Below are 26,372 nucleotides of genomic sequence, written 5' to 3'. Positions count from 1 at the left end.
CAAAAGTGTTTTTTGTCTTTGCTATTGTTTCTGTCTTTCTGAAGGGATCTCCCCTTTTAATCCCATTATTTCAACACCTGTTGGACAATGCATGAGTGATAATGAGCTCATTGATTAAATGCAATTAATGAATAGATTGCCACCTCTTGTTGTGTGTCGTCTGTGTTTCTGTGTTTCCGGCATTTCACATTGGAACACCTCATTCACCTTCCTTGTCTTCTCTCCGCCCTCCCTTTTAGGTAAGTTAAAGAGCTGCACCTGAGCCAGCCACTGATTGATTGATTGATTGATTGATTGATTGATTGATTGATTGATTGATTGATGCAGCACAACAGTCAAATAGTGGAGTGGAGTAGGGGAACAGCAAACAGCCAATAAAGCAGCCCGCCCGCTCGCCTGCCCGCCACAATGGACCTACCTGTGTACACTAGATGGATGTGATGGAATGTACTGTCGTCCCTACATTTCAAGAAGAAGTAAGAATTGCAGTTGCAACAAAGCCTTGCTTGCCTACAAAGAGAGCAGCAATTTGGATTTGTTACTATGTTACCTAGAAGAATAACAAACTGTGCAAGGATGGAGGTTGTAGGAGCAAGGAGAAGTTGTCTGTAAAGTTGGTGGATGCCTATTTTCCATTTTGCAGTCCCTTGTCTCCCTCTTGTGGCGTCCTGGAGGCAACTAGCTGTGCAAAAAAAAGACAGCCTGGCGGCCGGCTGTTGCAGTGTTGCCCTCTCAGGCAACACTGAGTGACTGACTGAGCCTCACCGTCTTATATAAAGTTCAGACGGAACTTTGCACGTGTCATAGTGGAGCCCTCAGGATTCCAGAGCCAGCTTTCTGACATCATAATGGGGCCTCAGAGATAAAAGCCTGGGCCAAGGCAGTGTTGGTCAGTGCTGCTCAGCATGCAGCACTGGACTGGACTGGATTACAGCTGATACAAGGTGTGAAGGAACAAGGGGTGGCTGTGGGCATGCACTTGCTGCCGCTGCCAGTGTTTATCTGCATGGCAGCAGGGCATTTGGGCGTTGCCAGGAAGGCGTTTTTATGTAGATTCCTCCTCTTTCAGCACTGCATTGTGGTGCAAGCAAAAGAAGCAAATCCTGTCTGGCTTCCTCTCCGGCCTTTATTCACCTCCCGTGTAGCTGTGAGTGTGTGAGCCTGCAGGGCCCCATGGAATTGCCTAGAAGTAGGCTGAATCGCTGCAAGGGCTGAACAGCAGTATCGGGCAGGCTCGGGCAACGCGCGGCCCGTTCGGGTTATCGCTTCTCGGCCTTTTGGCTAAGATCAAGTGTAGTATCTGTTCTTATCAGTTTAATATCTGATACGTCCCCTATCTGGGGACCATATATTAAATGGATTTTTAGAACAGGGAGATGGAAATAGAGCTTGCTCTGTCCACTCCACGCATTGACCTGGTATTGCAGTATTTCCAGGACCGGTGCACCCTTTCCTTATGTGTTGACTAAAAGCAGATTCCAAAAGTGTTTTTTGTCTTTGCTATTGTTTCTGTCTTTCTGAAGGGATCTCCCCTTTTAATCCCATTATTTCAACACCTGTTGGACAATGCATGAGTGATAATGAGCTCATTGATTAAATGCAATTAATGAATAGATTGCCACCTCTTGTTGTGTGTCGTCTGTGTTTCTGTGTTTCCGGCATTTCACATTGGAACACCTCATTCACCTTCCTTGTCTTCTCTCCGCCCTCCCTTTTAGGTAAGTTAAAGAGCTGCACCTGAGCCAGCCACTGATTGATTGATTGATTGATTGATTGATTGATTGATTGATTGATTGATGCAGCACAACAGTCAAATAGTGGAGTGGAGTAGGGGAACAGCAAACAGCCAATAAAGCAGCCCGCCCGCTCGCCTGCCCGCCACAATGGACCTACCTGTGTACACTAGATGGATGTGATGGAATGTACTGTCGTCCCTACATTTCAAGAAGAAGTAAGAATTGCAGTTGCAACAAAGCCTTGCTTGCCTACAAAGAGAGCAGCAATTTGGAATTGTTACTATGTTACCTAGAAGAATAACAAACTGTGCAAGGATGGAGGTTGTAGGAGCAAGGAGAAGTTGTCTGTAAAGTTGGTGGATGCCTATTTTCCATTTTGCAGTCCCTTGTCTCCCTCTTGTGGCCTCCTGGAGGCAACTAGCTGTGCAAAAAAAAGACAGCCTGGCGGCCGGCTGTTGCAGTGTTGCCCTCTCAGGCAACACTGAGTGACTGACTGAGCCTCACCGTCTTATATAAAGTTCAGACGGAACTTTGCACGTGTCATAGTGGAGCCCTCAGGATTCCAGAGCCAGCTTTCTGACATCATAATGGGGCCTCAGAGATAAAAGCCTGGGCCCAGGCAGTGTTGGTCAGTGCTGCTCAGCAGGCAGCACTGGACTGGACTGGATTACAGCTGATACAAGGTGTGAAGGAACAAGGGGTGGCTGTGGGCATGCACTTGCTGCCGCTGCCAGTGTTTATCTGCATGGCAGCAGGGCATTTGGGCGTTGCCAGGAAGGCGTTTTTATGTAGATTCCTCCTCTTTCAGCACTGCATTGTGGTGCAAGCAAAAGAAGCAAATCCTGTCTGGCTTCCTCTCCGGCCTTTATTCACCTCCCGTGTAGCTGTGAGTGTGTGAGCCTGCAGGGCCCCATGGAATTGCCTAGAAGTAGGCTGAATCGCTGCAAGGGCTGAACAGCAGTATCGGGCAGGCTCGGGCAACGCGCGGCCCGTTCGGGTTATCGCTTCTCGGCCTTTTGGCTAAGATCAAGTGTAGTATCTGTTCTTATCAGTTTAATATCTGATACGTCCCCTATCTGGGGACCATATATTAAATGGATTTTTAGAACAGGGAGATGGAAATAGAGCTTGCTCTGTCCACTCCACGCATTGACCTGGTATTGCAGTATTTCCAGGACCGGTGCACCCTTTCCTTATGTGTTGACTAAAAGCAGATTCCAAAAGTGTTTTTTGTCTTTGCTATTGTTTCTGTCTTTCTGAAGGGATCTCCCCTTTTAATCCCATTATTTCAACACCTGTTGGACAATGCATGAGTGATAATGAGCTCATTGATTAAATGCAATTAATGAATAGATTGCCACCTCTTGTTGTGTGTCGTCTGTGTTTCTGTGTTTCCGGCATTTCACATTGGAACACCTCATTCACCTTCCTTGTCTTCTCTCCGCCCTCCCTTTTAGGTAAGTTAAAGAGCTGCACCTGAGCCAGCCACTGATTGATTGATTGATTGATTGATTGATTGATTGATTGATTGATGCAGCACAACAGTCAAATAGTGGAGTGGAGTAGGGGAACTGCAAACAGCCAATAAAGCAGCCCGCCCGCTCGCCTGCCCGCCACAATGGACCTACCTGTGTACACTAGATGTATGTGATGGAATGTACTGTCGTCCCTACATTTCAAGAAGAAGTAAGAATTGCAGTTGCAACAAAGCCTTGCTTGCCTACAAAGAGAGCAGCAATTTGGATTTGTTACTATGTTACCTAGAAGAATAACAAACTGTGCAAGGATGGAGGTTGTAGGAGCAAGGAGAAGTTGTCTGTAAAGTTGGTGGATGCCTATTTTCCATTTTGCAGTCCCTTGTCTCCCTCTTGTGGCCTCCTGGAGGCAACTAGCTGTGCAAAAAAAAGACAGCCTGGCGGCCGGCTGTTGCAGTGTTGCCCTCTCAGGCAACACTGAGTGACTGACTGAGCCTCACCGTCTTATATAAAGTTCAGACGGAACTTTGCACGTGTCATAGTGGAGCCCTCAGGATTCCAGAGCCAGCTTTCTGACATCATAATGGGGCCTCAGAGATAAAAGCCTGGGCCCAGGCAGTGTTGGTCAGTGCTGCTCAGCAGGCAGCACTGGACTGGACTGGATTACAGCTGATACAAGGTGTGAAGGAACAAGGGGTGGCTGTGGGCATGCACTTGCTGCCGCTGCCAGTGTTTATCTGCATGGCAGCAGGGCATTTGGGCGTTGCCAGGAAGGCGTTTTTATGTAGATTCCTCCTCTTTCAGCACTGCATTGTGGTGCAAGCAAAAGAAGCAAATCCTGTCTGGCTTCCTCTCCGGCCTTTATTCACCTCCCGTGTAGCTGTGAGTGTGTGAGCCTGCAGGGCCCCATGGAATTGCCTAGAAGTAGGCTGAATCGCTGCAAGGGCTGAACAGCAGTATCGGGCAGGCTCGGGCAACGCGCGGCCCGTTCGGGTTATCGCTTCTCGGCCTTTTGGCTAAGATCAAGTGTAGTATCTGTTCTTATCAGTTTAATATCTGATACGTCCCCTATCTGGGGACCATATATTAAATGGATTTTTAGAACAGGGAGATGGAAATAGAGCTTGCTCTGTCCACTCCACGCATTGACCTGGTATTGCAGTATTTCCAGGACCGGTGCACCCTTTACTTATGTGTTGACTAAAAGCAGATTCCAAAAGTGTTTTTTGTCTGTTTCTGTCTTTCTGAAGGGATCTCCCCTTTTAATCCCATTATTTCAACACCTGTTGGACAATGCATGAGTGATAATGAGCTCATTGATTAAATGCAATTAATGAATAGATTGCCACCTCTTGTTGTGTGTCGTCTGTGTTTCTGTGTTTCCGGCATTTCACATTGGAACACCTCATTCACCTTCCTTGTCTTCTCTCCGCCCTCCCTTTTAGGTAAGTTAAAGAGCTGCACCTGAGCCAGCCACTGATTGATTGATTGATTGATTGATTGATTGATTGATTGATTGATTGATTGATGCAGCACAACAGTCAAATAGTGGAGTGGAGTAGGGGAACAGCAAACAGCCAATAAAGCAGCCCGCCCGCTCGCCTGCCCGCCACAATGGACCTACCTGTGTACACTAGATGGATGTGATGGAATGTACTGTCGTCCCTACATTTCAAGAAGAAGTAAGAATTGCAGTTGCAACAAAGCCTTGCTTGCCTACAAAGAGAGCAGCAATTTGGATTTGTTACTATGTTACCTAGAAGAATAACAAACTGTGCAAGGATGGAGGTTGTAGGAGCAAGGAGAAGTTGTCTGTAAAGTTGGTGGATGCCTATTTTCCATTTTGCAGTCCCTTGTCTCCCTCTTGTGGCCTCCTGGAGGCAACTAGCTGTGCAAAAAAAAGACAGCCTGGCGGCCGGCTGTTGCAGTGTTGCCCTCTCAGGCAACACTGAGTGACTGACTGAGCCTCACCGTCTTATATAAAGTTCAGACGGAACTTTGCACGTGTCATAGTGGAGCCCTCAGGATTCCAGAGCCAGCTTTCTGACATCATAATGGGGCCTCAGAGATAAAAGCCTGGGCCCAGGCAGTGTTGGTCAGTGCTGCTCAGCAGGCAGCACTGGACTGGACTGGATTACAGCTGATACAAGGTGTGAAGGAACAAGGGGTGGCTGTGGGCATGCACTTGCTGCCGCTGCCAGTGTTTATCTGCATGGCAGCAGGGCATTTGGGCGTTGCCAGGAAGGCGTTTTTATGTAGATTCCTCCTCTTTCAGCACTGCATTGTGGTGCAAGCAAAAGAAGCAAATCCTGTCTGGCTTCCTCTCCGGCCTTTATTCACCTCCCGTGTAGCTGTGAGTGTGTGAGCCTGCAGGGCCCCATGGAATTGCCTAGAAGTAGGCTGAATCGCTGCAAGGGCTGAACAGCAGTATCGGGCAGGCTCGGGCAACGCGCGGCCCGTTCGGGTTATCGCTTCTCGGCCTTTTGGCTAAGATCAAGTGTAGTATCTGTTCTTATCAGTTTAATATCTGATACGTCCCCTATCTGGGGACCATATATTAAATGGATTTTTAGAACAGGGAGATGGAAATAGAGCTTGCTCTGTCCACTCCACGCATTGACCTGGTATTGCAGTATTTCCAGGACCGGTGCACCCTTTACTTATGTGTTGACTAAAAGCAGATTCCAAAAGTGTTTTTTGTCTTTGCTATTGTTTCTGTCTTTCTGAAGGGATCTCCCCTTTTAATCCCATTATTTCAACACCTGTTGGACAATGCATGAGTGATAATGAGCTCATTGATTAAATGCAATTAATGAATAGATTGCCACCTCTTGTTGTGTGTCGTCTGTGTTTCTGTGTTTCCGGCATTTCACATTGGAACACCTCATTCACCTTCCTTGTCTTCTCTCCGCCCTCCCTTTTAGGTAAGTTAAAGAGCTGCACCTGAGCCAGCCACTGATTGATTGATTGATTGATTGATTGATTGATTGATTGATTGATTGATTGATGCAGCACAACAGTCAAATAGTGGAGTGGAGTAGGGGAACAGCAAACAGCCAATAAAGCAGCCCGCCCGCTCGCCTGCCCGCCACAATGGACCTACCTGTGTACACTAGATGGATGTGATGGAATGTACTGTCGTCCCTACATTTCAAGAAGAAGTAAGAATTGCAGTTGCAACAAAGCCTTGCTTGCCTACAAAGAGAGCAGCAATTTGGATTTGTTACTATGTTACCTAGAAGAATAACAAACTGTGCAAGGATGGAGGTTGTAGGAGCAAGGAGAAGTTGTCTGTAAAGTTGGTGGATGCCTATTTTCCATTTTGCAGTCCCTTGTCTCCCTCTTGTGGCCTCCTGGAGGCAACTAGCTGTGCAAAAAAAAGACAGCCTGGCGGCCGGCTGTTGCAGTGTTGCCCTCTCAGGCAACACTGAGTGACTGACTGAGCCTCACCGTCTTATATAAAGTTCAGACGGAACTTTGCACGTGTCATAGTGGAGCCCTCAGGATTCCAGAGCCAGCTTTCTGACATCATAATGGGGCCTCAGAGATAAAAGCCTGGGCCCAGGCAGTGTTGGTCAGTGCTGCTCAGCAGGCAGCACTGGACTGGACTGGATTACAGCTGATACAAGGTGTGAAGGAACAAGGGGTGGCTGTGGGCATGCACTTGCTGCCGCTGCCAGTGTTTATCTGCATGGCAGCAGGGCATTTGGGCGTTGCCAGGAAGGCGTTTTTATGTAGATTCCTCCTCTTTCAGCACTGCATTGTGGTGCAAGCAAAAGAAGCAAATCCTGTCTGGCTTCCTCTCCGGCCTTTATTCACCTCCCGTGTAGCTGTGAGTGTGTGAGCCTGCAGGGCCCCATGGAATTGCCTAGAAGTAGGCTGAATCGCTGCAAGGGCTGAACAGCAGTATCGGGCAGGCTCGGGCAACGCGCGGCCCGTTCGGGTTATCGCTTCTCGGCCTTTTGGCTAAGATCAAGTGTAGTATCTGTTCTTATCAGTTTAATATCTGATACGTCCCCTATCTGGGGACCATATATTAAATGGATTTTTAGAACAGGGAGATGGAAATAGAGCTTGCTCTGTCCACTCCACGCATTGACCTGGTATTGCAGTATTTCCAGGACCGGTGCACCCTTTCCTTATGTGTTGACTAAAAGCAGATTCCAAAAGTGTTTTTTGTCTTTGCTATTGTTTCTGTCTTTCTGAAGGGATCTCCCCTTTTAATCCCATTATTTCAACACCTGTTGGACAATGCATGAGTGATAATGAGCTCATTGATTAAATGCAATTAATGAATAGATTGCCACCTCTTGTTGTGTGTCGTCTGTGTTTCTGTGTTTCCGGCATTTCACATTGGAACACCTCATTCACCTTCCTTGTCTTCTCTCCGCCCTCCCTTTTAGGTAAGTTAAAGAGCTGCACCTGAGCCAGCCACTGATTGATTGATTGATTGATTGATTGATTGATTGATTGATTGATGCAGCACAACAGTCAAATAGTGGAGTGGAGTAGGGGAACAGCAAACAGCCAATAAAGCAGCCCGCCCGCTCGCCTGCCCGCCACAATGGACCTACCTGTGTACACTAGATGGATGTGATGGAATGTACTGTCGTCCCTACATTTCAAGAAGAAGTAAGAATTGCAGTTGCAACAAAGCCTTGCTTGCCTACAAAGAGAGCAGCAATTTGGATTTGTTACTATGTTACCTAGAAGAATAACAAACTGTGCAAGGATGGAGGTTGTAGGAGCAAGGAGAAGTTGTCTGTAAAGTTGGTGGATGCCTATTTTCCATTTTGCAGTCCCTTGTCTCCCTCTTGTGGCCTCCTGGAGGCAACTAGCTGTGCAAAAAAAAGACAGCCTGGCGGCCGGCTGTTGCAGTGTTGCCCTCTCAGGCAACACTGAGTGACTGACTGAGCCTCACCGTCTTATATAAAGTTCAGACGGAACTTTGCACGTGTCATAGTGGAGCCCTCAGGATTCCAGAGCCAGCTTTCTGACATCATAATGGGGCCTCAGAGATAAAAGCCTGGGCCCAGGCAGTGTTGGTCAGTGCTGCTCAGCAGGCAGCACTGGACTGGACTGGATTACAGCTGATACAAGGTGTGAAGGAACAAGGGGTGGCTGTGGGCATGCACTTGCTGCCGCTGCCAGTGTTTATCTGCATGGCAGCAGGGCATTTGGGCGTTGCCAGGAAGGCGTTTTTATGTAGATTCCTCCTCTTTCAGCACTGCATTGTGGTGCAAGCAAAAGAAGCAAATCCTGTCTGGCTTCCTCTCCGGCCTTTATTCACCTCCCGTGTAGCTGTGAGTGTGTGAGCCTGCAGGGCCCCATGGAATTGCCTAGAAGTAGGCTGAATCGCTGCAAGGGCTGAACAGCAGTATCGGGCAGGCTCGGGCAACGCGCGGCCCGTTCGGGTTATCGCTTCTCGGCCTTTTGGCTAAGATCAAGTGTAGTATCTGTTCTTATCAGTTTAATATCTGATACGTCCCCTATCTGGGGACCATATATTAAATGGATTTTTAGAACAGGGAGATGGAAATAGAGCTTGCTCTGTCCACTCCACGCATTGACCTGGTATTGCAGTATTTCCAGGACCGGTGCACCCTTTCCTTATGTGTTGACTAAAAGCAGATTCCAAAAGTGTTTTTTGTCTTTGCTATTGTTTCTGTCTTTCTGAAGGGATCTCCCCTTTTAATCCCATTATTTCAACACCTGTTGGACAATGCATGAGTGATAATGAGCTCATTGATTAAATGCAATTAATGAATAGATTGCCACCTCTTGTTGTGTGTCGTCTGTGTTTCTGTGTTTCCGGCATTTCACATTGGAACACCTCATTCACCTTCCTTGTCTTCTCTCCGCCCTCCCTTTTAGGTAAGTTAAAGAGCTGCACCTGAGCCAGCCACTGATTGATTGATTGATTGATTGATTGATTGATTGATTGATTGATTGATTGATGCAGCACAACAGTCAAATAGTGGAGTGGAGTAGGGGAACAGCAAACAGCCAATAAAGCAGCCCGCCCGCTCGCCTGCCCGCCACAATGGACCTACCTGTGTACACTAGATGGATGTGATGGAATGTACTGTCGTCCCTACATTTCAAGAAGAAGTAAGAATTGCAGTTGCAACAAAGCCTTGCTTGCCTACAAAGAGAGCAGCAATTTGGATTTGTTACTATGTTACCTAGAAGAATAACAAACTGTGCAAGGATGGAGGTTGTAGGAGCAAGGAGAAGTTGTCTGTAAAGTTGGTGGATGCCTATTTTCCATTTTGCAGTCCCTTGTCTCCCTCTTGTGGCCTCCTGGAGGCAACTAGCTGTGCAAAAAAAAGACAGCCTGGCGGCCGGCTGTTGCAGTGTTGCCCTCTCAGGCAACACTGAGTGACTGACTGAGCCTCACCGTCTTATATAAAGTTCAGACGGAACTTTGCACGTGTCATAGTGGAGCCCTCAGGATTCCAGAGCCAGCTTTCTGACATCATAATGGGGCCTCAGAGATAAAAGCCTGGGCCCAGGCAGTGTTGGTCAGTGCTGCTCAGCAGGCAGCACTGGACTGGACTGGATTACAGCTGATACAAGGTGTGAAGGAACAAGGGGTGGCTGTGGGCATGCACTTGCTGCCGCTGCCAGTGTTTATCTGCATGGCAGCAGGGCATTTGGGCGTTGCCAGGAAGGCGTTTTTATGTAGATTCCTCCTCTTTCAGCACTGCATTGTGGTGCAAGCAAAAGAAGCAAATCCTGTCTGGCTTCCTCTCCGGCCTTTATTCACCTCCCGTGTAGCTGTGAGTGTGTGAGCCTGCAGGGCCCCATGGAATTGCCTAGAAGTAGGCTGAATCGCTGCAAGGGCTGAACAGCAGTATCGGGCAGGCTCGGGCAACGCGCGGCCCGTTCGGGTTATCGCTTCTCGGCCTTTTGGCTAAGATCAAGTGTAGTATCTGTTCTTATCAGTTTAATATCTGATACGTCCCCTATCTGGGGACCATATATTAAATGGATTTTTAGAACAGGGAGATGGAAATAGAGCTTGCTCTGTCCACTCCACGCATTGACCTGGTATTGCAGTATTTCCAGGACCGGTGCACCCTTTCCTTATGTGTTGACTAAAAGCAGATTCCAAAAGTGTTTTTTGTCTTTGCTATTGTTTCTGTCTTTCTGAAGGGATCTCCCCTTTTAATCCCATTATTTCAACACCTGTTGGACAATGCATGAGTGATAATGAGCTCATTGATTAAATGCAATTAATGAATAGATTGCCACCTCTTGTTGTGTGTCGTCTGTGTTTCTGTGTTTCCGGCATTTCACATTGGAACACCTCATTCACCTTCCTTGTCTTCTCTCCGCCCTCCCTTTTAGGTAAGTTAAAGAGCTGCACCTGAGCCAGCCACTGATTGATTGATTGATTGATTGATTGATTGATTGATTGATTGATTGATTGATTGATTGATGCAGCACAACAGTCAAATAGTGGAGTGGAGTAGGGGAACAGCAAACAGCCAATAAAGCAGCCTGCCCGCTCGCCTGCCCGCCACAATGGACCTACCTGTGTACACTAGATGGATGTGATGGAATGTACTGTCGTCCCTACATTTCAAGAAGAAGTAAGAATTGCAGTTGCAACAAAGCCTTGCTTGCCTACAAAGAGAGCAGCAATTTGGATTTGTTACTATGTTACCTAGAAGAATAACAAACTGTGCAAGGATGGAGGTTGTAGGAGCAAGGAGAAGTTGTCTGTAAAGTTGGTGGATGCCTATTTTCCATTTTGCAGTCCCTTGTCTCCCTCTTGTGGCCTCCTGGAGGCAACTAGCTGTGCAAAAAAAAGACAGCCTGGCGGCCGGCTGTTGCAGTGTTGCCCTCTCAGGCAACACTGAGTGACTGACTGAGCCTCACCGTCTTATATAAAGTTCAGACGGAACTTTGCACGTGTCATAGTGGAGCCCTCAGGATTCCAGAGCCAGCTTTCTGACATCATAATGGGGCCTCAGAGATAAAAGCCTGGGCCCAGGCAGTGTTGGTCAGTGCTGCTCAGCAGGCAGCACTGGACTGGACTGGATTACAGCTGATACAAGGTGTGAAGGAACAAGGGGTGGCTGTGGGCATGCACTTGCTGCCGCTGCCAGTGTTTATCTGCATGGCAGCAGGGCATTTGGGCGTTGCCAGGAAGGCGTTTTTATGTAGATTCCTCCTCTTTCAGCACTGCATTGTGGTGCAAGCAAAAGAAGCAAATCCTGTCTGGCTTCCTCTCCGGCCTTTATTCACCTCCCGTGTAGCTGTGAGTGTGTGAGCCTGCAGGGCCCCATGGAATTGCCTAGAAGTAGGCTGAATCGCTGCAAGGGCTGAACAGCAGTATCGGGCAGGCTCGGGCAACGCGCGGCCCGTTCGGGTTATCGCTTCTCGGCCTTTTGGCTAAGATCAAGTGTAGTATCTGTTCTTATCAGTTTAATATCTGATACGTCCCCTATCTGGGGACCATATATTAAATGGATTTTTAGAACAGGGAGATGGAAATAGAGCTTGCTCTGTCCACTCCACGCATTGACCTGGTATTGCAGTATTTCCAGGACCGGTGCACCCTTTCCTTATGTGTTGACTAAAAGCAGATTCCAAAAGTGTTTTTTGTCTTTGCTATTGTTTCTGTCTTTCTGAAGGGATCTCCCCTTTTAATCCCATTATTTCAACACCTGTTGGACAATGCATGAGTGATAATGAGCTCATTGATTAAATGCAATTAATGAATAGATTGCCACCTCTTGTTGTGTGTCGTCTGTGTTTCTGTGTTTCCGGCATTTCACATTGGAACACCTCATTCACCTTCCTTGTCTTCTCTCCGCCCTCCCTTTTAGGTAAGTTAAAGAGCTGCACCTGAGCCAGCCACTGATTGATTGATTGATTGATTGATTGATTGATTGATTGATTGATTGATTGATTGATGCAGCACAACAGTCAAATAGTGGAGTGGAGTAGGGGAACAGCAAACAGCCAATAAAGCAGCCCGCCCGCTCGCCTGCCCGCCACAATGGACCTACCTGTGTACACTAGATGGATGTGATGGAATGTACTGTCGTCCCTACATTTCAAGAAGAAGTAAGAATTGCAGTTGCAACAAAGCCTTGCTTGCCTACAAAGAGAGCAGCAATTTGGATTTGTTACTATGTTACCTAGAAGAATAACAAACTGTGCAAGGATGGAGGTTGTAGGAGCAAGGAGAAGTTGTCTGTAAAGTTGGTGGATGCCTATTTTCCATTTTGCAGTCCCTTGTCTCCCTCTTGTGGCCTCCTGGAGGCAACTAGCTGTGCAAAAAAAAGACAGCCTGGCGGCCGGCTGTTGCAGTGTTGCCCTCTCAGGCAACACTGAGTGACTGACTGAGCCTCACCGTCTTATATAAAGTTCAGACGGAACTTTGCACGTGTCATAGTGGAGCCCTCAGGATTCCAGAGCCAGCTTTCTGACATCATAATGGGGCCTCAGAGATAAAAGCCTGGGCCCAGGCAGTGTTGGTCAGTGCTGCTCAGCAGGCAGCACTGGACTGGACTGGATTACAGCTGATACAAGGTGTGAAGGAACAAGGGGTGGCTGTGGGCATGCACTTGCTGCCGCTGCCAGTGTTTATCTGCATGGCAGCAGGGCATTTGGGCGTTGCCAGGAAGGCGTTTTTATGTAGATTCCTCCTCTTTCAGCACTGCATTGTGGTGCAAGCAAAAGAAGCAAATCCTGTCTGGCTTCCTCTCCGGCCTTTATTCACCTCCCGTGTAGCTGTGAGTGTGTGAGCCTGCAGGGCCCCATGGAATTGCCTAGAAGTAGGCTGAATCGCTGCAAGGGCTGAACAGCAGTATCGGGCAGGCTCGGGCAACGCGCGGCCCGTTCGGGTTATCGCTTCTCGGCCTTTTGGCTAAGATCAAGTGTAGTATCTGTTCTTATCAGTTTAATATCTGATACGTCCCCTATCTGGGGACCATATATTAAATGGATTTTTAGAACAGGGAGATGGAAATAGAGCTTGCTCTGTCCACTCCACGCATTGACCTGGTATTGCAGTATTTCCAGGACCGGTGCACCCTTTCCTTATGTGTTGACTAAAAGCAGATTCCAAAAGTGTTTTTTGTCTTTGCTATTGTTTCTGTCTTTCTGAAGGGATCTCCCCTTTTAATCCCATTATTTCAACACCTGTTGGACAATGCATGAGTGATAATGAGCTCATTGATTAAATGCAATTAATGAATAGATTGCCACCTCTTGTTGTGTGTCGTCTGTGTTTCTGTGTTTCCGGCATTTCACATTGGAACACCTCATTCACCTTCCTTGTCTTCTCTCCGCCCTCCCTTTTAGGTAAGTTAAAGAGCTGCACCTGAGCCAGCCACTGATTGATTGATTGATTGATTGATTGATTGATTGATTGATTGATTGATTGATGCAGCACAACAGTCAAATAGTGGAGTGGAGTAGGGGAACAGCAAACAGCCAATAAAGCAGCCCGCCCGCTCGCCTGCCCGCCACAATGGACCTACCTGTGTACACTAGATGGATGTGATGGAATGTACTGTCGTCCCTACATTTCAAGAAGAAGTAAGAATTGCAGTTGCAACAAAGCCTTGCTTGCCTACAAAGAGAGCAGCAATTTGGATTTGTTACTATGTTACCTAGAAGAATAACAAACTGTGCAAGGATGGAGGTTGTAGGAGCAAGGAGAAGTTGTCTGTAAAGTTGGTGGATGCCTATTTTCCATTTTGCAGTCCCTTGTCTCCCTCTTGTGGCCTCCTGGAGGCAACTAGCTGTGCAAAAAAAAGACAGCCTGGCGGCCGGCTGTTGCAGTGTTGCCCTCTCAGGCAACACTGAGTGACTGACTGAGCCTCACCGTCTTATATAAAGTTCAGACGGAACTTTGCACGTGTCATAGTGGAGCCCTCAGGATTCCAGAGCCAGCTTTCTGACATCATAATGGGGCCTCAGAGATAAAAGCCTGGGCCCAGGCAGTGTTGGTCAGTGCTGCTCAGCAGGCAGCACTGGACTGGACTGGATTACAGCTGATACAAGGTGTGAAGGAACAAGGGGTGGCTGTGGGCATGCACTTGCTGCCGCTGCCAGTGTTTATCTGCATGGCAGCAGGGCATTTGGGCGTTGCCAGGAAGGCGTTTTTATGTAGATTCCTCCTCTTTCAGCACTGCATTGTGGTGCAAGCAAAAGAAGCAAATCCTGTCTGGCTTCCTCTCCGGCCTTTATTCACCTCCCGTGTAGCTGTGAGTGTGTGAGCCTGCAGGGCCCCATGGAATTGCCTAGAAGTAGGCTGAATCGCTGCAAGGGCTGAACAGCAGTATCGGGCAGGCTCGGGCAACGCGCGGCCCGTTCGGGTTATCGCTTCTCGGCCTTTTGGCTAAGATCAAGTGTAGTATCTGTTCTTATCAGTTTAATATCTGATACGTCCCCTATCTGGGGACCATATATTAAATGGATTTTTAGAACAGGGAGATGGAAATAGAGCTTGGAAATAGAGCTTGCTCTGTCCACTCCACGCATTGACCTGGTATTGCAGTATTTCCAGGACCGGTGCACCCTTTCCTTATGTGTTGACTAAAAGCAGATTCCAAAAGTGTTTTTTGTCTTTGCTATTGTTTCTGTCTTTCTGAAGGGATCTCCCCTTTTAATCCCATTATTTCAACACCTGTTGGACAATGCATGAGTGATAATGAGCTCATTGATTAAATGCAATTAATGAATAGATTGCCACCTCTTGTTGTGTGTCGTCTGTGTTTCTGTGTTTCCGGCATTTCACATTGGAACACCTCATTCACCTTCCTTGTCTTCTCTCCGCCCTCCCTTTTAGGTAAGTTAAAGAGCTGCACCTGAGCCAGCCACTGATTGATTGATTGATTGATTGATTGATTGATTGATTGATTGATTGATGCAGCACAACAGTCAAATAGTGGAGTGGAGTAGGGGAACAGCAAACAGCCAATAAAGCAGCCCGCCCGCTCGCCTGCCCGCCACAATGGACCTACCTGTGTACACTAGATGGATGTGATGGAATGTACTGTCGTCCCTACATTTCAAGAAGAAGTAAGAATTGCAGTTGCAACAAAGCCTTGCTTGCCTACAAAGAGAGCAGCAATTTGGATTTGTTACTATGTTACCTAGAAGAATAACAAACTGTGCAAGGATGGAGGTTGTAGGAGCAAGGAGAAGTTGTCTGTAAAGTTGGTGGATGCCTATTTTCCATTTTGCAGTCCCTTGTCTCCCTCTTGTGGCCTCCTGGAGGCAACTAGCTGTGCAAAAAAAAGACAGCCTGGCGGCCGGCTGTTGCAGTGTTGCCCTCTCAGGCAACACTGAGTGACTGACTGAGCCTCACCGTCTTATATAAAGTTCAGACGGAACTTTGCACGTGTCATAGTGGAGCCCTCAGGATTCCAGAGCCAGCTTTCTGACATCATAATGGGGCCTCAGAGATAAAAGCCTGGGCCCAGGCAGTGTTGGTCAGTGCTGCTCAGCAGGCAGCACTGGACTGGACTGGATTACAGCTGATACAAGGTGTGAAGGAACAAGGGGTGGCTGTGGGCATGCACTTGCTGCCGCTGCCAGTGTTTATCTGCATGGCAGCAGGGCATTTGGGCGTTGCCAGGAAGGCGTTTTTATGTAGATTCCTCCTCTTTCAGCACTGCATTGTGGTGCAAGCAAAAGAAGCAAATCCTGTCTGGCTTCCTCTCCGGCCTTTATTCACCTCCCGTGTAGCTGTGAGTGTGTGAGCCTGCAGGGCCCCATGGAATTGCCTAGAAGTAGGCTGAATCGCTGCAAGGGCTGAACAGCAGTATCGGGCAGGCTCGGGCAACGCGCGGCCCGTTCGGGTTATCGCTTCTCGGCCTTTTGGCTAAGATCAAGTGTAGTATCTGTTCTTATCAGTTTAATATCTGATACGTCCCCTATCTGGGGACCATATATTAAATGGATTTTTAGAACAGGGAGATGGAAATAGAGCTTGCTCTGTCCACTCCACGCATTGACCTGGTATTGCAGTATTTCCAGGACCGGTGCACCCTTTCCTTATGTGTTGACTAAAAGCAGATTCCAAAAGTGTTTTTTGTCTTTGCTATTGTTTCTGTCTTTCTGAAGGGATCTCCCCTTTTAATCCCATTATTTCAACACCTGTTGGACAATGCATGAGTGATAATGAGCTCATTGATTAAATGCAATTAATGAATAGATTGCCACCTCTTGTTGTGTGTCGTCTGTGTTTCTGTGTTTCCGGCATTTCACATTGGAACACCTCATTCACCTTCCTTGTCTTCTCTCCGCCCTCCCTTTTAGGTAAGTTAAAGAGCTGCACCTGAGCCAGCCACTGATTGATTGATTGATTGATTGATTGATTGATTGATTGATTGATTGATGCAGCACAACAGTCAAATAGTGGAGTGGAGTAGGGGAACAGCAAACAGCCAATAAAGCAGCCCGCCCGCTCGCCTGCCCGCCACAATGGACCTACCTGTGTACACTAGATGGATGTGATGGAATGTACTGTCGTCCCTACATTTCAAGAAGAAGTAAGAATTGCAGTTGCAACAAAGCCTTGCTTGCCTACAAAGAGAGCAGCAATTTGGATTTGTTACTATGTTACCTAGAAGAATAACAAACTGTGCAAGGATGGAGGTTGTAGGAGCAAGGAGAAGTTGTCTGTAAAGTTGGTGGATGCCTATTTTCCATTTTGCAGTCCCTTGTCTCCCTCTTGTGGCCTCCTGGAGGCAACTAGCTGTGCAAAAAAAAGACAGCCTGGCGGCCGGCTGTTGCAGTGTTGCCCTCTCAGGCAACACTGAGTGACTGACTGAGCCTCACCGTCTTATATAAAGTTCAGACGGAACTTTGCACGTGTCATAGTGGAGCCCTCAGGATTCCAGAGCCAGCTTTCTGACATCATAATGGGGCCTCAGAGATAAAAGCCTGGGCCCAGGCAGTGTTGGTCAGTGCTGCTCAGCAGGCAGCACTGGACTGGACTGGATTACAGCTGATACAAGGTGTGAAGGAACAAGGGGTGGCTGTGGGCATGCACTTGCTGCCGCTGCCAGTGTTTATCTGCATGGCAGCAGGGCATTTGGGCGTTGCCAGGAAGGCGTTTTTATGTAGATTCCTCCTCTTTCAGCACTGCATTGTGGTGCAAGCAAAAGAAGCAAATCCTGTCTGGCTTCCTCTCCGGCCTTTATTCACCTCCCGTGTAGCTGTGAGTGTGTGAGCCTGCAGGGCCCCATGGAATTGCCTAGAAGTAGGCTGAATCGCTGCAAGGGCTGAACAGCAGTATCGGGCAGGCTCGGGCAACGCGCGGCCCGTTCGGGTTATCGCTTCTCGGCCTTTTGGCTAAGATCAAGTGTAGTATCTGTTCTTATCAGTTTAATATCTGATACGTCCCCTATCTGGGGACCATATATTAAATGGATTTTTAGAACAGGGAGATGGAAATAGAGCTTGCTCTGTCCACTCCACGCATTGACCTGGTATTGCAGTATTTCCAGGACCGGTGCACCCTTTCCTTATGTGTTGACTAAAAGCAGATTCCAAAAGTGTTTTTTGTCTTTGCTATTGTTTCTGTCTTTCTGAAGGGATCTCCCCTTTTAATCCCATTATTTCAACACCTGTTGGACAATGCATGAGTGATAATGAGCTCATTGATTAAATGCAATTAATGAATAGATTGCCACCTCTTGTTGTGTGTCGTCTGTGTTTCTGTGTTTCCGGCATTTCACATTGGAACACCTCATTCACCTTCCTTGTCTTCTCTCCGCCCTCCCTTTTAGGTAAGTTAAAGAGCTGCACCTGAGCCAGCCACTGATTGATTGATTGATTGATTGATTGATTGATTGATTGATTGATTGATTGATGCAGCACAACAGTCAAATAGTGGAGTGGAGTAGGGGAACAGCAAACAGCCAATAAAGCAGCCCGCCCGCTCGCCTGCCCGCCACAATGGACCTACCTGTGTACACTAGATGGATGTGATGGAATGTACTGTCGTCCCTACATTTCAAGAAGAAGTAAGAATTGCAGTTGCAACAAAGCCTTGCTTGCCTACAAAGAGAGCAGCAATTTGGATTTGTTACTATGTTACCTAGAAGAATAACAAACTGTGCAAGGATGGAGGTTGTAGGAGCAAGGAGAAGTTGTCTGTAAAGTTGGTGGATGCCTATTTTCCATTTTGCAGTCCCTTGTCTCCCTCTTGTGGCCTCCTGGAGGCAACTAGCTGTGCAAAAAAAAGACAGCCTGGCGGCCGGCTGTTGCAGTGTTGCCCTCTCAGGCAACACTGAGTGACTGACTGAGCCTCACCGTCTTATATAAAGTTCAGACGGAACTTTGCACGTGTCATAGTGGAGCCCTCAGGATTCCAGAGCCAGCTTTCTGACATCATAATGGGGCCTCAGAGATAAAAGCCTGGGCCCAGGCAGTGTTGGTCAGTGCTGCTCAGCAGGCAGCACTGGACTGGACTGGATTACAGCTGATACAAGGTGTGAAGGAACAAGGGGTGGCTGTGGGCATGCACTTGCTGCCGCTGCCAGTGTTTATCTGCATGGCAGCAGGGCATTTGGGCGTTGCCAGGAAGGCGTTTTTATGTAGATTCCTCCTCTTTCAGCACTGCATTGTGGTGCAAGCAAAAGAAGCAAATCCTGTCTGGCTTCCTCTCCGGCCTTTATTCACCTCCCGTGTAGCTGTGAGTGTGTGAGCCTGCAGGGCCCCATGGAATTGCCTAGAAGTAGGCTGAATCGCTGCAAGGGCTGAACAGCAGTATCGGGCAGGCTCGGGCAACGCGCGGCCCGTTCGGGTTATCGCTTCTCGGCCTTTTGGCTAAGATCAAGTGTAGTATCTGTTCTTATCAGTTTAATATCTGATACGTCCCCTATCTGGGGACCATATATTAAATGGATTTTTAGAACAGGGAGATGGAAATAGAGCTTGCTCTGTCCACTCCACGCATTGACCTGGTATTGCAGTATTTCCAGGACCGGTGCACCCTTTCCTTATGTGTTGACTAAAAGCAGATTCCAAAAGTGTTTTTTGTCTTTGCTATTGTTTCTGTCTTTCTGAAGGGATCTCCCCTTTTAATCCCATTATTTCAACACCTGTTGGACAATGCATGAGTGATAATGAGCTCATTGATTAAATGCAATTAATGAATAGATTGCCACCTCTTGTTGTGTGTCGTCTGTGTTTCTGTGTTTCCGGCATTTCACATTGGAACACCTCATTCACCTTCCTTGTCTTCTCTCCGCCCTCCCTTTTAGGTAAGTTAAAGAGCTGCACCTGAGCCAGCCACTGATTGATTGATTGATTGATTGATTGATTGATTGATTGATTGATTGATTGATGCAGCACAACAGTCAAATAGTGGAGTGGAGTAGGGGAACAGCAAACAAGCAGCCTGCCCGCTCGCCTGCCCGCCACAATGGACCTACCTGTGTACACTAGATGGATGTGATGGAATGTACTGTCGTCCCTACATTTCAAGAAGAAGTAAGAATTGCAGTTGCAACAAAGCCTTGCTTGCCTACAAAGAGAGCAGCAATTTGGATTTGTTACTATGTTACCTAGAAGAATAACAAACTGTGCAAGGATGGAGGTTGTAGGAGCAAGGAGAAGTTGTCTGTAAAGTTGGTGGATGCCTATTTTCCATTTTGCAGTCCCTTGTCTCCCTCTTGTGGCCTCCTGGAGGCAACTAGCTGTGCAAAAAAAAGACAGCCTGGCGGCCGGCTGTTGCAGTGTTGCCCTCTCAGGCAACACTGAGTGACTGACTGAGCCTCACCGTCTTATATAAAGTTCAGACGGAACTTTGCACGTGTCATAGTGGAGCCCTCAGGATTCCAGAGCCAGCTTTCTGACATCATAATGGGGCCTCAGAGATAAAAGCCTGGGCCCAGGCAGTGTTGGTCAGTGCTGCTCAGCAGGCAGCACTGGACTGGACTGGATTACAGCTGATACAAGGTGTGAAGGAACAAGGGGTGGCTGTGGGCATGCACTTGCTGCCGCTGCCAGTGTTTATCTGCATGGCAGCAGGGCATTTGGGCGTTGCCAGGAAGGCGTTTTTATGTAGATTCCTCCTCTTTCAGCACTGCATTGTGGTGCAAGCAAAAGAAGCAAATCCTGTCTGGCTTCCTCTCCGGCCTTTATTCACCTCCCGTGTAGCTGTGAGTGTGTGAGCCTGCAGGGCCCCATGGAATTGCCTAGAAGTAGGCTGAATCGCTGCAAGGGCTGAACAGCAGTATCGGGCAGGCTCGGGCAACGCGCGGCCCGTTCGGGTTATCGCTTCTCGGCCTTTTGGCTAAGATCAAGTGTAGTATCTGTTCTTATCAGTTTAATATCTGATACGTCCCCTATCTGGGGACCATATATTAAATGGATTTTTAGAACAGGGAGATGGAAATAGAGCTTGCTCTGTCCACTCCACGCATTGACCTGGTATTGCAGTATTTCCAGGACCGGTGCACCCTTTCCTTATGTGTTGACTAAAAGCAGATTCCAAAAGTGTTTTTTGTCTTTGCTATTGTTTCTGTCTTTCTGAAGGGATCTCCCCTTTTAATCCCATTATTTCAACACCTGTTGGACAATGCATGAGTGATAATGAGCTCATTGATTAAATGCAATTAATGAATAGATTGCCACCTCTTGTTGTGTGTCGTCTGTGTTTCTGTGTTTCCGGCATTTCACATTGGAACACCTCATTCACCTTCCTTGTCTTCTCTCCGCCCTCCCTTTTAGGTAAGTTAAAGAGCTGCACCTGAGCCAGCCACTGATTGATTGATTGATTGATTGATTGATTGATTGATTGATTGATTGATTGATTGATTGATGCAGCACAACAGTCAAATAGTGGAGTGGAGTAGGGGAACAGCAAACAGCCAATAAAGCAGCCCGCCCGCTCGCCTGCCCGCCACAATGGACCTACCTGTGTACACTAGATGGATGTGATGGAATGTACTGTCGTCCCTACATTTCAAGAAGAAGTAAGAATTGCAGTTGCAACAAAGCCTTGCTTGCCTACAAAGAGAGCAGCAATTTGGATTTGTTACTATGTTACCTAGAAGAATAACAAACTGTGCAAGGATGGAGGTTGTAGGAGCAAGGAGAAGTTGTCTGTAAAGTTGGTGGATGCCTATTTTCCATTTTGCAGTCCCTTGTCTCCCTCTTGTGGCCTCCTGGAGGCAACTAGCTGTGCAAAAAAAAGACAGCCTGGCGGCCGGCTGTTGCAGTGTTGCCCTCTCAGGCAACACTGAGTGACTGACTGAGCCTCACCGTCTTATATAAAGTTCAGACGGAACTTTGCACGTGTCATAGTGGAGCCCTCAGGATTCCAGAGCCAGCTTTCTGACATCATAATGGGGCCTCAGAGATAAAAGCCTGGGCCCAGGCAGTGTTGGTCAGTGCTGCTCAGCAGGCAGCACTGGACTGGACTGGATTACAGCTGATACAAGGTGTGAAGGAACAAGGGGTGGCTGTGGGCATGCACTTGCTGCCGCTGCCAGTGTTTATCTGCATGGCAGCAGGGCATTTGGGCGTTGCCAGGAAGGCGTTTTTATGTAGATTCCTCCTCTTTCAGCACTGCATTGTGGTGCAAGCAAAAGAAGCAAATCCTGTCTGGCTTCCTCTCCGGCCTTTATTCACCTCCCGTGTAGCTGTGAGTGTGTGAGCCTGCAGGGCCCCATGGAATTGCCTCGAAGTAGGCTGAATCGCTGCAAGGGCTGAACAGCAGTATCGGGCAGGCTCGGGCAACGCGCGGCCCGTTCGGGTTATCGCTTCTCGGCCTTTTGGCTAAGATCAAGTGTAGTATCTGTTCTTATCAGTTTAATATCTGATACGTCCCCTATCTGGGGACCATATATTAAATGGATTTTTAGAACAGGGAGATGGAAATAGAGCTTGCTCTGTCCACTCCACGCATTGACCTGGTATTGCAGTATTTCCAGGACCGGTGCACCCTTTCCTTATGTGTTGACTAAAAGCAGATTCCAAAAGTGTTTTTTGTCTTTGCTATTGTTTCTGTCTTTCTGAAGGGATCTCCCCTTTTAATCCCATTATTTCAACACCTGTTGGACAATGCATGAGTGATAATGAGCTCATTGATTAAATGCAATTAATGAATAGATTGCCACCTCTTGTTGTGTGTCGTCTGTGTTTCTGTGTTTCCGGCATTTCACATTGGAACACCTCATTCACCTTCCTTGTCTTCTCTCCGCCCTCCCTTTTAGGTAAGTTAAAGAGCTGCACCTGAGCCAGCCACTGATTGATTGATTGATTGATTGATTGATTGATTGATTGATTGATTGATTGATTGATGCAGCACAACAGTCAAATAGTGGAGTGGAGTAGGGGAACAGCAAACAGCCAATAAAGCAGCCCGCCCGCTCGCCTGCCCGCCACAATGGACCTACCTGTGTACACTAGATGGATGTGATGGAATGTACTGTCGTCCCTACATTTCAAGAAGAAGTAAGAATTGCAGTTGCAACAAAGCCTTGCTTGCCTACAAAGAGAGCAGCAATTTGGATTTGTTACTATGTTACCTAGAAGAATAACAAACTGTGCAAGGATGGAGGTTGTAGGAGCAAGGAGAAGTTGTCTGTAAAGTTGGTGGATGCCTATTTTCCATTTTGCAGTCCCTTGTCTCCCTCTTGTGGCCTCCTGGAGGCAACTAGCTGTGCAAAAATAAGACAGCCTGGCGGCCGGCTGTTGCAGTGTTGCCCTCTCAGGCAACACTGAGTGACTGACTGAGCCTCACCGTCTTATATAAAGTTCAGACGGAACTTTGCACGTGTCATAGTGGAGCCCTCAGGATTCCAGAGCCAGCTTTCTGACATCATAATGGGGCCTCAGAGATAAAAGCCTGGGCCCAGGCAGTGTTGGTCAGTGCTGCTCAGCAGGCAGCACTGGACTGGACTGGATTACAGCTGATACAAGGTGTGAAGGAACAAGGGGTGGCTGTGGGCATGCACTTGCTGCCGCTGCCAGTGTTTATCTGCATGGCAGCAGGGCATTTGGGCGTTGCCAGGAAGGCGTTTTTATGTAGATTCCTCCTCTTTCAGCACTGCATTGTGGTGCAAGCGAAAGAAGCAAATCCTGTCTGGCTTCCTCTCCGGCCTTTATTCACCTCCCGTGTAGCTGTGAGTGTGTGAGCCTGCAGGGCCCCATGGAATTGCCTAGAAGTAGGCTGAATCGCTGCAAGGGCTGAACAGCAGTATCGGGCAGGCTCGGGCAACGCGCGGCCCGTTCGGGTTATCGCTTCTCGGCCTTTTGGCTAAGATCAAGTGTAGTATCTGTTCTTATCAGTTTAATATCTGATACGTCCCCTATCTGGGGACCATATATTAAATGGATTTTTAGAACAGGGAGATGGAAATAGAGCTTGCTCTGTCCACTCCACGCATTGACCTGGTATTGCAGTATTTCCAGGACCGGTGCACCCTTTCCTTATGTGTTGACTAAAAGCAGATTCCAAAAGTGTTTTTTGTCTTTGCTATTGTTTCTGTCTTTCTGAAGGGATCTCCCCTTTTAATCCCATTATTTCAACACCTGTTGGACAATGCATGAGTGATAATGAGCTCATTGATTAAATGCAATTAATGAATAGATTGCCACCTCTTGTTGTGTGTCGTCTGTGTTTCTGTGTTTCCGGCATTTCACATTGGAACACCTCATTCACCTTCCTTGTCTTCTCTCCGCCCTCCCTTTTAGGTAAGTTAAAGAGCTGCACCTGAGCCAGCCACTGATTGATTGATTGATTGATTGATTGATTGATTGATTGATTGATTGATTGATGCAGCACAACAGTCAAATAGTGGAGTGGAGTAGGGGAACAGCAAACAGCCAATAAAGCAGCCCGCCCGCTCGCCTGCCCGCCACAATGGACCTACCTGTGTACACTAGATGGATGTGATGGAATGTACTGTCGTCCCTACATTTCAAGAAGAAGTAAGAATTGCAGTTGCAACAAAGCCTTGCTTGCCTACAAAGAGAGCAGCAATTTGGATTTGTTACTATGTTACCTAGAAGAATAACAAACTGTGCAAGGATGGAGGTTGTAGGAGCAAGGAGAAGTTGTCTGTAAAGTTGGTGGATGCCTATTTTCCATTTTGCAGTCCCTTGTCTCCCTCTTGTGGCCTCCTGGAGGCAACTAGCTGTGCAAAAAAAAGACAGCCTGGCGGCCGGCTGTTGCAGTGTTGCCCTCTCAGGCAACACTGAGTGACTGACTGAGCCTCACCGTCTTATATAAAGTTCAGACGGAACTTTGCACGTGTCATAGTGGAGCCCTCAGGATTCCAGAGCCAGCTTTCTGACATCATAATGGGGCCTCAGAGATAAAAGCCTGGGCCCAGGCAGTGTTGGTCAGTGCTGCTCAGCAGGCAGCACTGGACTGGACTGGATTACAGCTGATACAAGGTGTGAAGGAACAAGGGGTGGCTGTGGGCATGCACTTGCTGCCGCTGCCAGTGTTTATCTGCATGGCAGCAGGGCATTTGGGCGTTGCCAGGAAGGCGTTTTTATGTAGATTCCTCCTCTTTCAGCACTGCATTGTGGTGCAAGCAAAAGAAGCAAATCCTGTCTGGCTTCCTCTCCGGCCTTTATTCACCTCCCGTGTAGCTGTGAGTGTGTGAGCCTGCAGGGCCCCATGGAATTGCCTAGAAGTAGGCTGAATCGCTGCAAGGGCTGAACAGCAGTATCGGGCAGGCTCGGGCAACGCGCGGCCCGTTCGGGTTATCGCTTCTCGGCCTTTTGGCTAAGATCAAGTGTAGTATCTGTTCTTATCAGTTTAATATCTGATACGTCCCCTATCTGGGGACCATATATTAAATGGATTTTTAGAACAGGGAGATGGAAATAGAGCTTGCTCTGTCCACTCCACGCATTGACCTGGTATTGCAGTATTTCCAGGACCGGTGCACCCTTTCCTTATGTGTTGACTAAAAGCAGATTCCAAAAGTGTTTTTTGTCTTTGCTATTGTTTCTGTCTTTCTGAAGGGATCTCCCCTTTTAATCCCATTATTTCAACACCTGTTGGACAATGCATGAGTGATAATGAGCTCATTGATTAAATGCAATTAATGAATAGATTGCCACCTCTTGTTGTGTGTCGTCTGTGTTTCTGTGTTTCCGGCATTTCACATTGGAACACCTCATTCACCTTCCTTGTCTTCTCTCCGCCCTCCCTTTTAGGTAAGTTAAAGAGCTGCACCTGAGCCAGCCACTGATTGATTGATTGATTGATTGATTGATTGATTGATTGATTGATTGATTGATTGATGCAGCACAACAGTCAAATAGTGGAGTGGAGTAGGGGAACAGCAAACAGCCAATAAAGCAGCCCGCCCGCTCGCCTGCCCGCCACAATGGACCTACCTGTGTACACTAGATGGATGTGATGGAATGTACTGTCGTCCCTACATTTCAAGAAGAAGTAAGAATTGCAGTTGCAACAAAGCCTTGCTTGCCTACAAAGAGAGCAGCAATTTGGATTTGTTACTATGTTACCTAGAAGAATAACAAACTGTGCAAGGATGGAGGTTGTAGGAGCAAGGAGAAGTTGTCTGTAAAGTTGGTGGATGCCTATTTTCCATTTTGCAGTCCCTTGTCTCCCTCTTGTGGCCTCCTGGAGGCAACTAGCTGTGCAAAAAAAAGACAGCCTGGCGGCCGGCTGTTGCAGTGTTGCCCTCTCAGGCAACACTGAGTGACTGACTGAGCCTCACCGTGTTATATAAAGTTCAGACGGAACTTTGCACGTGTCATAGTGGAGCCCTCAGGATTCCAGAGCCAGCTTTCTGACATCATAATGGGGCCTCAGAGATAAAAGCCTGGGCCCAGGCAGTGTTGGTCAGTGCTGCTCAGCAGGCAGCACTGGACTGGACTGGATTACAGCTGATACAAGGTGTGAAGGAACAAGGGGTGGCTGTGGGCATGCACTTGCTGCCGCTGCCAGTGTTTATCTGCATGGCAGCAGGGCATTTGGGCGTTGCCAGGAAGGCGTTTTTATGTAGATTCCTCCTCTTTCAGCACTGCATTGTGGTGCAAGCAAAAGAAGCAAATCCTGTCTGGCTTCCTCTCCGGCCTTTATTCACCTCCCGTGTAGCTGTGAGTGTGTGAGCCTGCAGGGCCCCATGGAATTGCCTAGAAGTAGGCTGAATCGCTGCAAGGGCTGAACAGCAGTATCGGGCAG

The 26,372-nt window shown here is 47.8% G+C and overlaps 16 non-coding genes and 1 pseudogene across 16 annotated transcripts; all 17 read left to right on the top strand.

Annotated features, from left to right (window-relative positions):
• The first annotated feature begins 1,261 nt into the window (after positions 1–1,261).
• LOC142721938 (U2 spliceosomal RNA) lies at positions 1,262–1,452 on the top strand. Its single transcript, XR_012874270.1, has one exon. It is a non-coding gene; the product is annotated as a U2 spliceosomal RNA (small nuclear RNA).
• Positions 1,453–2,736: 1,284 nt separating this feature from the next.
• Positions 2,737–2,927, top strand: LOC142721937 (U2 spliceosomal RNA). Its single transcript, XR_012874269.1, has one exon. It is a non-coding gene; the product is annotated as a U2 spliceosomal RNA (small nuclear RNA).
• Positions 2,928–4,207: 1,280 nt separating this feature from the next.
• LOC142721936 (U2 spliceosomal RNA) lies at positions 4,208–4,398 on the top strand. Its single transcript, XR_012874268.1, has one exon. It is a non-coding gene; the product is annotated as a U2 spliceosomal RNA (small nuclear RNA).
• Positions 4,399–5,678: 1,280 nt separating this feature from the next.
• On the top strand, positions 5,679–5,869 carry LOC142721935 (U2 spliceosomal RNA). Its single transcript, XR_012874267.1, has one exon. It is a non-coding gene; the product is annotated as a U2 spliceosomal RNA (small nuclear RNA).
• Positions 5,870–7,157: 1,288 nt separating this feature from the next.
• LOC142721934 (U2 spliceosomal RNA) lies at positions 7,158–7,348 on the top strand. Its single transcript, XR_012874266.1, has one exon. It is a non-coding gene; the product is annotated as a U2 spliceosomal RNA (small nuclear RNA).
• A 1,280-nt stretch (positions 7,349–8,628) lies between these two features.
• LOC142721933 (U2 spliceosomal RNA) lies at positions 8,629–8,819 on the top strand. The gene has a single exon (XR_012874265.1). It is a non-coding gene; the product is annotated as a U2 spliceosomal RNA (small nuclear RNA).
• A 1,288-nt stretch (positions 8,820–10,107) lies between these two features.
• LOC142721931 (U2 spliceosomal RNA) lies at positions 10,108–10,298 on the top strand. Its single transcript, XR_012874262.1, has one exon. It is a non-coding gene; the product is annotated as a U2 spliceosomal RNA (small nuclear RNA).
• A 1,296-nt stretch (positions 10,299–11,594) lies between these two features.
• Positions 11,595–11,785, top strand: LOC142721930 (U2 spliceosomal RNA). Its single transcript, XR_012874261.1, has one exon. It is a non-coding gene; the product is annotated as a U2 spliceosomal RNA (small nuclear RNA).
• Positions 11,786–13,077: 1,292 nt separating this feature from the next.
• Positions 13,078–13,268, top strand: LOC142721929 (U2 spliceosomal RNA). The gene has a single exon (XR_012874260.1). It is a non-coding gene; the product is annotated as a U2 spliceosomal RNA (small nuclear RNA).
• Positions 13,269–14,556: 1,288 nt separating this feature from the next.
• LOC142722107 (U2 spliceosomal RNA) lies at positions 14,557–14,760 on the top strand (annotated as a pseudogene).
• Positions 14,761–16,044: 1,284 nt separating this feature from the next.
• LOC142721927 (U2 spliceosomal RNA) lies at positions 16,045–16,235 on the top strand. Its single transcript, XR_012874259.1, has one exon. It is a non-coding gene; the product is annotated as a U2 spliceosomal RNA (small nuclear RNA).
• Positions 16,236–17,519: 1,284 nt separating this feature from the next.
• LOC142721926 (U2 spliceosomal RNA) lies at positions 17,520–17,710 on the top strand. The gene has a single exon (XR_012874258.1). It is a non-coding gene; the product is annotated as a U2 spliceosomal RNA (small nuclear RNA).
• A 1,288-nt stretch (positions 17,711–18,998) lies between these two features.
• On the top strand, positions 18,999–19,189 carry LOC142722149 (U2 spliceosomal RNA). The gene has a single exon (XR_012874472.1). It is a non-coding gene; the product is annotated as a U2 spliceosomal RNA (small nuclear RNA).
• A 1,280-nt stretch (positions 19,190–20,469) lies between these two features.
• On the top strand, positions 20,470–20,660 carry LOC142722147 (U2 spliceosomal RNA). Its single transcript, XR_012874471.1, has one exon. It is a non-coding gene; the product is annotated as a U2 spliceosomal RNA (small nuclear RNA).
• A 1,296-nt stretch (positions 20,661–21,956) lies between these two features.
• Positions 21,957–22,147, top strand: LOC142722146 (U2 spliceosomal RNA). Its single transcript, XR_012874470.1, has one exon. It is a non-coding gene; the product is annotated as a U2 spliceosomal RNA (small nuclear RNA).
• Positions 22,148–23,439: 1,292 nt separating this feature from the next.
• LOC142722145 (U2 spliceosomal RNA) lies at positions 23,440–23,630 on the top strand. Its single transcript, XR_012874469.1, has one exon. It is a non-coding gene; the product is annotated as a U2 spliceosomal RNA (small nuclear RNA).
• Positions 23,631–24,918: 1,288 nt separating this feature from the next.
• LOC142722144 (U2 spliceosomal RNA) lies at positions 24,919–25,109 on the top strand. The gene has a single exon (XR_012874468.1). It is a non-coding gene; the product is annotated as a U2 spliceosomal RNA (small nuclear RNA).
• The last annotated feature ends 1,263 nt before the right edge of the window (positions 25,110–26,372 follow it).

This window comes from Rhinoderma darwinii, unplaced genomic scaffold (assembly GCF_050947455.1).
Source record: "Rhinoderma darwinii isolate aRhiDar2 unplaced genomic scaffold, aRhiDar2.hap1 Scaffold_530, whole genome shotgun sequence".
Classification (NCBI taxonomy): domain Eukaryota; kingdom Metazoa; phylum Chordata; class Amphibia; order Anura; family Rhinodermatidae; genus Rhinoderma; species Rhinoderma darwinii.
The sequence above is the reverse complement of the archived record's forward strand: the minus strand, read 5'-3'. Positions and strand labels throughout refer to the sequence as shown.